Genomic DNA, 8,882 nt, shown 5'->3' with positions numbered 1-8,882 from the left:
AATTACACATAAACTGATAAACCTTGCTCTCAAAACCACTTACTGAAACACCAATTTGTACACATACAGAAAGCCTATCCCATCCCTTTGGGAAACACTGTCAGACACAGAGATAACCTACCCAGACCTCCAGAGGATGTACTAACTGCTAGCACCAATCCAGAAAGACCCCACAATCCCACAGGACTGTAGTGAGACCCTGACCATCCAACACTTCTCACACAACATTAGGGCAAGAACCTACTCTTCCTCCACCTACCATGTCTCAGAGACAGCAGACATATGAAGAAACAGGAGAAGATGAATAATCAGCAAAATAAAGGGTCAGAAAACTTTTCTGAGAAAGTACAACTAATTGATAAGAAATTGAAAAGACTTATATATAGGATCCTCAAAGAGATCAACAGAAACACAGACAAATGGACAAGACCCTAGAAGAACAAAGTGAGTAGATAATTAGAAATGATCTTTAAAAATAGCTAGAAATCCAGAAGATTAATAATAAAATAACACAGATAACTTAATGTAAAGATATAGTAGAATTGCATAAATGGAAGAAAGAATCAGCAAAATAGAGGATAAATCCCTTGATACTATTCTGTTTGAGGAACAATCTGATAAAAGAAGAAAAATGAAGAAAGTTTAAAAGTTATATGAGACACTATCAAGAGAAAGAATGTACACATGATTGGAAGCCCAGAAGACAAGGAGAGGGGAAAAGGCACAGAGAATTTTTGAAGATTTGTTGACAGTTTCCATCCAAGAAGTTCACCAAACCCCATATAGATGAGATACCAAAAGAAAGTAGCTAAGATATATAGTCAAATTTGACAAAGACAAAGAATTCTGAGAGCAGCTCATGAAAAATGAAATATCACTAACAAAGGGGCACGATTAAGACTAAACATGACTTTCTAAGCAGAAATTATGCAAGCAAGAAGGAATAGGGATGACGTATATAAAACCCTTCAAAGAAAAAAATTACCAAGAAAGAATCATATATGCAGCAGAATTGTCTTTTAAGTATGATAGCAAAACTAGGACATTCCAAGATAAATAGAAATTAAGGGAATTTATAAAAACCAGATCAATCTTACCAGCTGTATTAAAGGAGGGGGACAACTACCTGAGATCAGTACTCACGAGAGCATCACTCAGCTACCAACCGAGATAAACAGCTGTCAAAAGTAAAGAAACAAAAAACAACTCAAAACTGAAAATAGGGATCCAGAGGTGTCAATCACCTTCAAAACAAGCAGTAGGAATAAATGCTGTCTTTAGAAACCTTCCATATAGAAAAGATGTCAAGATGTCAAGCTATAACAGGCTGATTTAAACATTGGGAGATAAAGGTAAATTTCAGAGCACCTATAAAGAAAATTTATAGTGACTGTGGAAAGAGACAGTGGAAAAGTTCAATATCATCAGCCAAAACAAGGCCATGGGCAGACTGTGGAACAGACCATCAATTGCTCATATGCAAATTCAGTCTGAAGCTGAAGAAAATTAAAACAAGTCCACATGAGCCAAAATATGACCTTGAACATATGCCACCTGAATTTAGAGACCATCTCAAGAACAGATTAGATGCATCAGATACTAATGACCAAAGACCAGAAGAGTTGTGGGATGATATCAAGAACATCATACAGGAAGAAAGCCAAAGATCAAAAGAAGACAAAAGAAGGAAAAGACCAAAATGTATGTCAGGAGAGACTCTGAAATTTGCTCCCCAGGGTAGAAATGCTAAAGCAAATGGAAGAAATAAGATAGAAAAAGAACTGAACAGAAAATTTCAAAGAGCAGCTCAAGAAGACAAAATCGCTTCCTCTCTGGGTTTGCCACTAGGTGGCGATGACATGGCTAAATGCACCAAGAAGGTCGGAATCGTTAGTAAATATGGGACGCGTTATGGTGCCTCCCTCAGGAAAATGGTAAAGAAAATTGAAATCAGCCAGCATGCCAAGTACACTTGCTCCTACTGCAGCAAAATCAAAATGAAGAGACGAGCTGTGGGATCTGGCACTGTGGTTCCTGTATGAAAAGGGTAGCTGGGGGTGCCTGGACCTACAACACCACCTCCATAGTTACAGTAAAGTCCACCATCAGAAGACTGAAGGAACTGAAAGACCAGTAGAAGCTCCACCACCTAAACCTGTCTAGCCTGTAATAAATATCTGTAGGGTTAATTTATTAAAAAAAAAAAAGAAGTCAAAGTCAATATTATAATGAGATGTGCAAAGACTTGGAAATAGAAAACCAAAAGGGAAGAACACGCTGAAAGAACTGAGGAAAAATTCAAGCCTCAACTTGAAGTATTGAAGGATCCTATGGACAAAATATTGAATGATGCAGAAAGCATCCAAAGAAGATGAAATATATACACAAAGTCACTGTACCAAAGAGAAATGGTGAGTATCAACCATTTTAAGAGGCAGTATATGATCACGAGTCAATGGTACTGAAGGAAGTATGCTAAAGGCATTGGTAAAGAACAAGGCTCCAGGAATCTTTCAGCAAACTGATGGTAGCACTGGAGGCACTCACTCATCTTTGCCAAGAAATTTGGAAGACAGCTACCTGGCCAACTGTTTTCATATCTCTTCAAAAAGAGATCCATATTGTGCCCATTCTAATGAGAGGAAACCCAACACGATGTGGAAATCACTGGACAATATCATTAATATCACATGCTAGTATAAGTTTGCTGGAGATACTTTAAAAATGGCTGCAACAGTACATCAACAGAAAACTGTCAAAAGTTCAGGCCAGATTAGAAAAGGATGTGGAACTAGGGATATCATTGCTGACGTCAGATGGATCTTGGCTGAAAGCAGAGAATACCAGAAAGATGTTTACCTGTGCTTTATTAACTATGCAAAGGCTTTCAGACGTCTGGATCATGACAAGCTATAGACAACATTGCAAAGAATGGGTAACATTCCAGAACACTTAGTTGTGCTCATGAAGAACCTGTACGTCAAAAGGCAGCCATTCATACAGAACGAGGGGTTAAAATCAAGAAAGGTGTGTGCCAGGGTTGTATTCTTTCACCATACTTACTCCATCTGTATGTTCAGCAAATATTCTGAGAAGCTGGATTATATGAATCAGAATGCAGCATCGGGATTGGAGGAAGACACTTAACCTGTAACATGTAGATGATACAACCTTGCTTGCTGAAAGCAAAGAGGACTTAAAATACTTACTGATGAAGATCCAAGACCACAGCTTTCAGTGTGGGTTGCACATCAATGTAAAGAAACAAAAATCTTCACCACTGGACTAATAACGTCATTTACTGGACTAAAAAAAACCCACTTCATTTTGCTTGGATTCACTATCAACACTCATGGAAGTAGCAGTTGGAAATCAAATGACGTATTGCATTAGGCAAATTTGCACTTGAACATTTTAAAGACCTCTTTAAAGTGTTCAAGTGCAAAGTGGTCAGTTTGAAGACTAAGTGGGCTTCATATGCATGTCAAATTTGGATAATGAATTAAACCACAGGAGAATTGATGCATTTGAGTTATAGTGTTGGAGAAAAATATTTAAAGTACCATGGACTGCCAAAAGAACAAAAAACTGTATTGGAAGAAGTATAGCCAGAATTCTCTTTAGAAGCCAGGATGTTGAGATTTTGTCTCTCATACTTTGGCTATGCTCTCAGATGGGATCAGTCCCTAGAGAAGGACATCATGCTTGGTAAAGTGCAGGGTTAGTGAAAAAGAGGAAGACCTCTGAGATGATGGATTGGCACAGTGGTAGCAACAATGGACTCAAGTGTAGCAATAATTGTGAGGATGGTGCAGGGCTGTGCAGTGTTTTGTTCACTTGTGCATGGGGTCGCTATGAATGGGAACTGACTTAATGGCACCTAAGAACAAGAAAGAAAATTAGGAGCCCCGGCAGTGTAGTGGGTTATGTATTGGGCTACTAACTGCAAGGTCAGTAATTTGAGTTCATCAGCCGTTCTGTAGGAGAAAGATGAGGCTTTCTCATCCTGTAAAGACTGATAGCCTTGGAAACCCTATTCAAGATCTCTATGAGTCAGAACCAACTCAACGGCACATAACCATCATCACAAAGAAAATCAATACATTTTTGCAGCAGAATAAAAAGAAAATAAAACTTATTAAACATAAAACCAGCAACAAAGAAAGATATGAAAAGAAAATCCACCTACCAGAAGAACTGAGCACAGAAAATTAAGCAGAAAAAAGAAACTGGGCACCACCCCAAAAAAACATAACACGATGGCAACAATAAACTCATACCTATAAATCAGGGGTGGGGAACATCTGGCCCATGGGCTATATAAGACCTGCAAAATATTTGGTCTGGCCCTGACAAGGCAACTGCATTCCAGCCATCACGTTAGGGGTGAGGTAATTATGTTTGACCTAATATAGCAGGTTATTATTTTTTTTTTTTAAAGGTTTGATTGTGAATTAAGTGATAGTATACATGGGAGAACATCAGTTTTACACTCATCGTTTCATTGCAATGATTACACAGTCTCCTCCGTGCATCATTATTCAACAGTATTTGTTTCTATTCCCTCTGTGTTTTTTGTTTGTTTTGGGGGGATGGGGGATGTACACAAAAACACTCAGAAACATATAATCCTTTAAATAACTAAAGGGCACATGCTGTAAGCCTGCCTCCTGGCTGGCTTTCTCTTTCCATAAGTCTAGAGATCTCAGCTGTTCTCTCTTTCCATGTCTTCATCTCTGCCTCCATCTATGGTGTTGTTGCTTCCTTGAATAGGATTCCACATTCCGCTCATGCTCTTCTTGCTTGACTGTAAAATTAACTACTCCCTTCTTTTTGTTACAAAACTTTTACTTTTACAGTTGTGCTAGTCTCAATTAGCCATAATAACACTTATTCACTACTGAATCTTACGAATCTTATCCCCATCTCCTTTCACCAGACCCGTCTAGACAAAATGAAAACTATTCAGTGGGGATTCTACCTTCCCTCCCTCTTGAAAACTTGTAAGCCAATCACTTCGTGCCTTTATCACCCCTACTTCCCACCATTTTAGGTAGTCAATGTCTAAGTTGCCAGTCCCTATCTACCCTGTATGCAGAGAGGATAGGATTGATACCTGATGCGAAGACTCCTTTCCTCTCAATTGGTGTTTTGAGCTAGTACATTCATAAGTCAAGTTCATCAAATTGTAGCAATTTACACTTGTTTCCTTAAAAAAAAAAAAAAAAAAATTTTCCTGTAATCGAGTTCTGATCATCAAGCCATCAACACTAGGTCAAATGAGTACAGTCTGCAAGTTTGGGCGTTCTTGTGCATCTCCCCTCACTTCATATCAGCTGGATGCTTCACTCTCAGCTCTAGCCCTCCATGGCTATGTCCTTGTCCATGGGCTCAGGAGTCCTCAGGTCTCACCACACTTCAGACCAACCATCCCTTCCTCTTCTCTCTCTTATCTCCAGATCTACTGGAGTCTATGGAACACGGGAGAACTCAGCCTCTATCTTTCTTTCTCTTCCTTCCTTCCTTCCTTCGTTTCATCTTCAGTGGATTTTATATTTTTCAGATACTTTCATTTTCATGACAAAAAAATTTAAGTATGTATACAAACCAATTAACTGTTAAATGAACCTCTTTCAGATATCCTTCCTCTGACTGCTTTGCATTCTATTTCTGCTACTCCCAAATTATTTAAGCCAGTATCAGACTACTGTCTCACTTTTAAACATTTTGATATATATTTCCAAAAGATGTTTGTGTTGTTAGCTACATTCAAGTCAGTCCCTGACTCATGGTGACCCTATGCACAACAGGTTCTGACCATTGTGATCCAAAGGGTTTTCAGTGACTAGTGTCTGGAAGTAGATTTCCAGGTCTTTTTTTCTTGACTACTACACTGAAACCTCTTCAGCATGACAGCAGTATGCAGACCTCCACTGACAAATGAGTAGTGGCTGCACTAGAGATGCATTGACTGGGTAGAATTCCTGCCTTATGTGCAGTGTACAAATTTATGATGACCTCATAGTATTTTCAGAAACTAAGGTCCACATTTTGCATTCAGTTGGTATGTCCCTCAAATGTCTCCAAATTTATAGATTTCTCCTTGTTTTAAGTTTTCTGCTTCTTGAAATTTATTTGTTGAAAGTGGGCTTGTCTTGCCGAATTTTTTATGGTCTGGATTTGACTGATTTGCATACAAAATCTAAGGAATTCACAAAAATACAAGTATACAGGATACAAGGTTAATCTGTAGTAATCAATTGTGTTTCTATACCATGGTGTGTTGTTACTATTAGGTGCCATCGAGTTATTCCAACTCATCATAACCCTAGGCACAACAGAATAAAACACTGCCCGATCTGCGCCATACTTTCAACTACTGCAGTGTTTGAGTGCATTGTTGCTGCCACTGTCAATCCATTTTGTTGTTGGTCTTCTTCTTTTTCGCTAACCATCCACTTTTCCTAGCATGATGTCTTTCTCTAAGGACTGGTCCCTCTGATAATATGTTGAAAGTACAAGAGACAAAGTCTCAGAATCTCCACATCCAAGGAACATTCTGGCTGTACTCTTCCAAGACAGATTTGTTTGTTAACTGGCAGTCCATGTTACTTTTGATATGTTACTGCAATACCTTAATTCAAATGTGTCAATTCTTGTACAGACTTCCTTAGTCATTGTCCAACTTTCACATTGTATTTGAGGCAATTGGAAATACCATGGCTTGGGGCAGGGGCACCTTAGTCTTCAAAGTACTATCTTTGCTCTTTAACACCTTAAAAAGGTCTTGCATAGCATATTTGCGTAATGCAATATGTTATTTGGTATCTTGACTGCTGCTTCCTTGGGTGTGATTGTAGATCCAAGCAAAATCTTCATTTATCATGATATTATTTGTTGGTCCATTTGTGGAGGCTTTTGTTTTATTTACATTAAGGTGTATAATCCATTCTGAAAGCTATAGTCTTTGTTCTTCATCAGTAAGTATTTTCAAGTCCTCTTCCTTTCCAGTAAGCAATGTTGTATCATCTGCGTATTGCAGGTTGTTAATATACAATAGGGATGAATAATAAAACGGGAGGAAAAAAAGGAGTCCTAGTATGGCACTGTGGTTTAATGCGCCAGACTGCAAAGGTGTTTGAACTGCAAGGTCAACGTTTCAAGCTCACCAGCTGCTCCTCAGAAACCTTACACAGGGTTGCTATGGCTTGGAATCGACTCAACAGCACTTAACAACAACAACAATATATCTTTAGGTTGGAATTTGGGACAACTTCATCCACTCATAAAGGTCCAGTTCATCAAATTGCAGCAATTTATGCTTGCTCCCTGTATCAAACCACTTTATCTTTATCTCATCAAGTTCTGGTCAGCAAGCTGTCCAAGTTAGATCAAATGAGTACTGTCTGCAAGTTTGGGAGTTCTTCAGATCAGCTGGCTGCTTCTCTTAACTTTAGCCTCCTATTTTCTTTTAATGCTTTCTGCATCATTCAGTATTTTAGCCTTGGAATCCTTCAGTATTTCAAGTTGAGACTTTCAGTGTTTCTTCAATTCTTTTAGCTTGAGCAATACTGAGCCTGTTATTCACTTTTGTTTTTGTTTTTTTGTTTTTTTTGAAGTCTTTGTTTTATTTGAGATTATCCTAATGTTCCTACAATGCTGTATAATTTTAGATAATAAATGGAAATGTTCTTGACTATTGGGTTTATTGCTGTGTGCTAAATGATCACCCAAACTTAGAGGCTTACATCATCAGTTTATCTCAGTTTCATGGATCAGCTAGGTGACTCTTCCACATGTCTCACTTGTTTTGAAATGGAAACTGGGAATCCTTTGTGCAGCCTCTTTTCTGCACATGGTGGCTCGATTTTCAAGACTTCTTCACATGGGAGCACGGGATTTCAAGAGGAAGCAGCAGAAGCTCCTTCGTGGACTTTCAAAATACTGGTCAGCCCATATCTTCATTGCTGCCTTTCCCTCTCTTCTACTCTCCAGTAGACCAGCATGGTCACCAGCAATCTTACTACATGCCTGCTCATGTGTTCCCTTTGAGTTTCAGTCTTGGACGGGACTTGTCCTGAAAGGACTTGATTGCTTGCCTTAATGGCTCCCCAGCGAGCAACTTGCTTGTTCTTGTAGTAGCCATTCAGACTGCCATTTTTGTTTTGGATTTTTACTATTGGTGTTTTTTTCAAGTAGTATCTTCAGTTCCTCTAGCTAATCTGCTTGTCCTTTCAAGTGGGAATATCCCTCCTCAGAAGTTTCTGAATGGGTCTCAGGATTCCACTTAATGTTCTATACACTACAAAGGCTCTGCAAGAAGCCTATTTCCGTGGGCAAGTTCTAGAATCCCTTTTAGATAATTCCAATCAGTTTTAGGCTGACAATACAAGCTTTCTGTAATCAAGTTTCCTGATATTCCTTTTTATCCCACCCAAGTGTCTATTTTACAATAGTATGCAAGGGAAACCAATATTCATAAGACAGTCAAGCATCTTAACATTTTTTCCCTTCTTCATACTATGCCTCAATCCCTGTATCACAGAGCCCTGCTGTTCCGAGGTTGAGTATACATCCCTAATTACCTTGGTCTCATTTAGCCCATGCAAACCTGCCTCAGTCTTCCCCTATCTACTTTGTTCTTTCATCCTTCTTCCCCTTTTTGTGTATTGCCCCCCCAACACCCGAACTATAATGTGTCTATCCACTACCCTGTGCTCTACTGTCTCCTCCATTCCCACCCTGATAACCAACAAAGAATGTTTTTATTTTTCCTTTTAGTATGAATATCTTTTCTTAAGCTTTTACAGTAATGGTCTTATGCAGTATTTGTCCTTTTGTGACTGACTAATTTCACTCAGCATAATGTCCTCAAGGTTCAT

The sequence above is a fragment of the Chrysochloris asiatica genome, unplaced genomic scaffold (genome assembly GCF_000296735.1).
Source record: "Chrysochloris asiatica unplaced genomic scaffold, ChrAsi1.0 scaffold00197, whole genome shotgun sequence".
Classification (NCBI taxonomy): domain Eukaryota; kingdom Metazoa; phylum Chordata; class Mammalia; order Afrosoricida; family Chrysochloridae; genus Chrysochloris; species Chrysochloris asiatica.
This window is presented reverse-complemented; position numbering follows the sequence as displayed.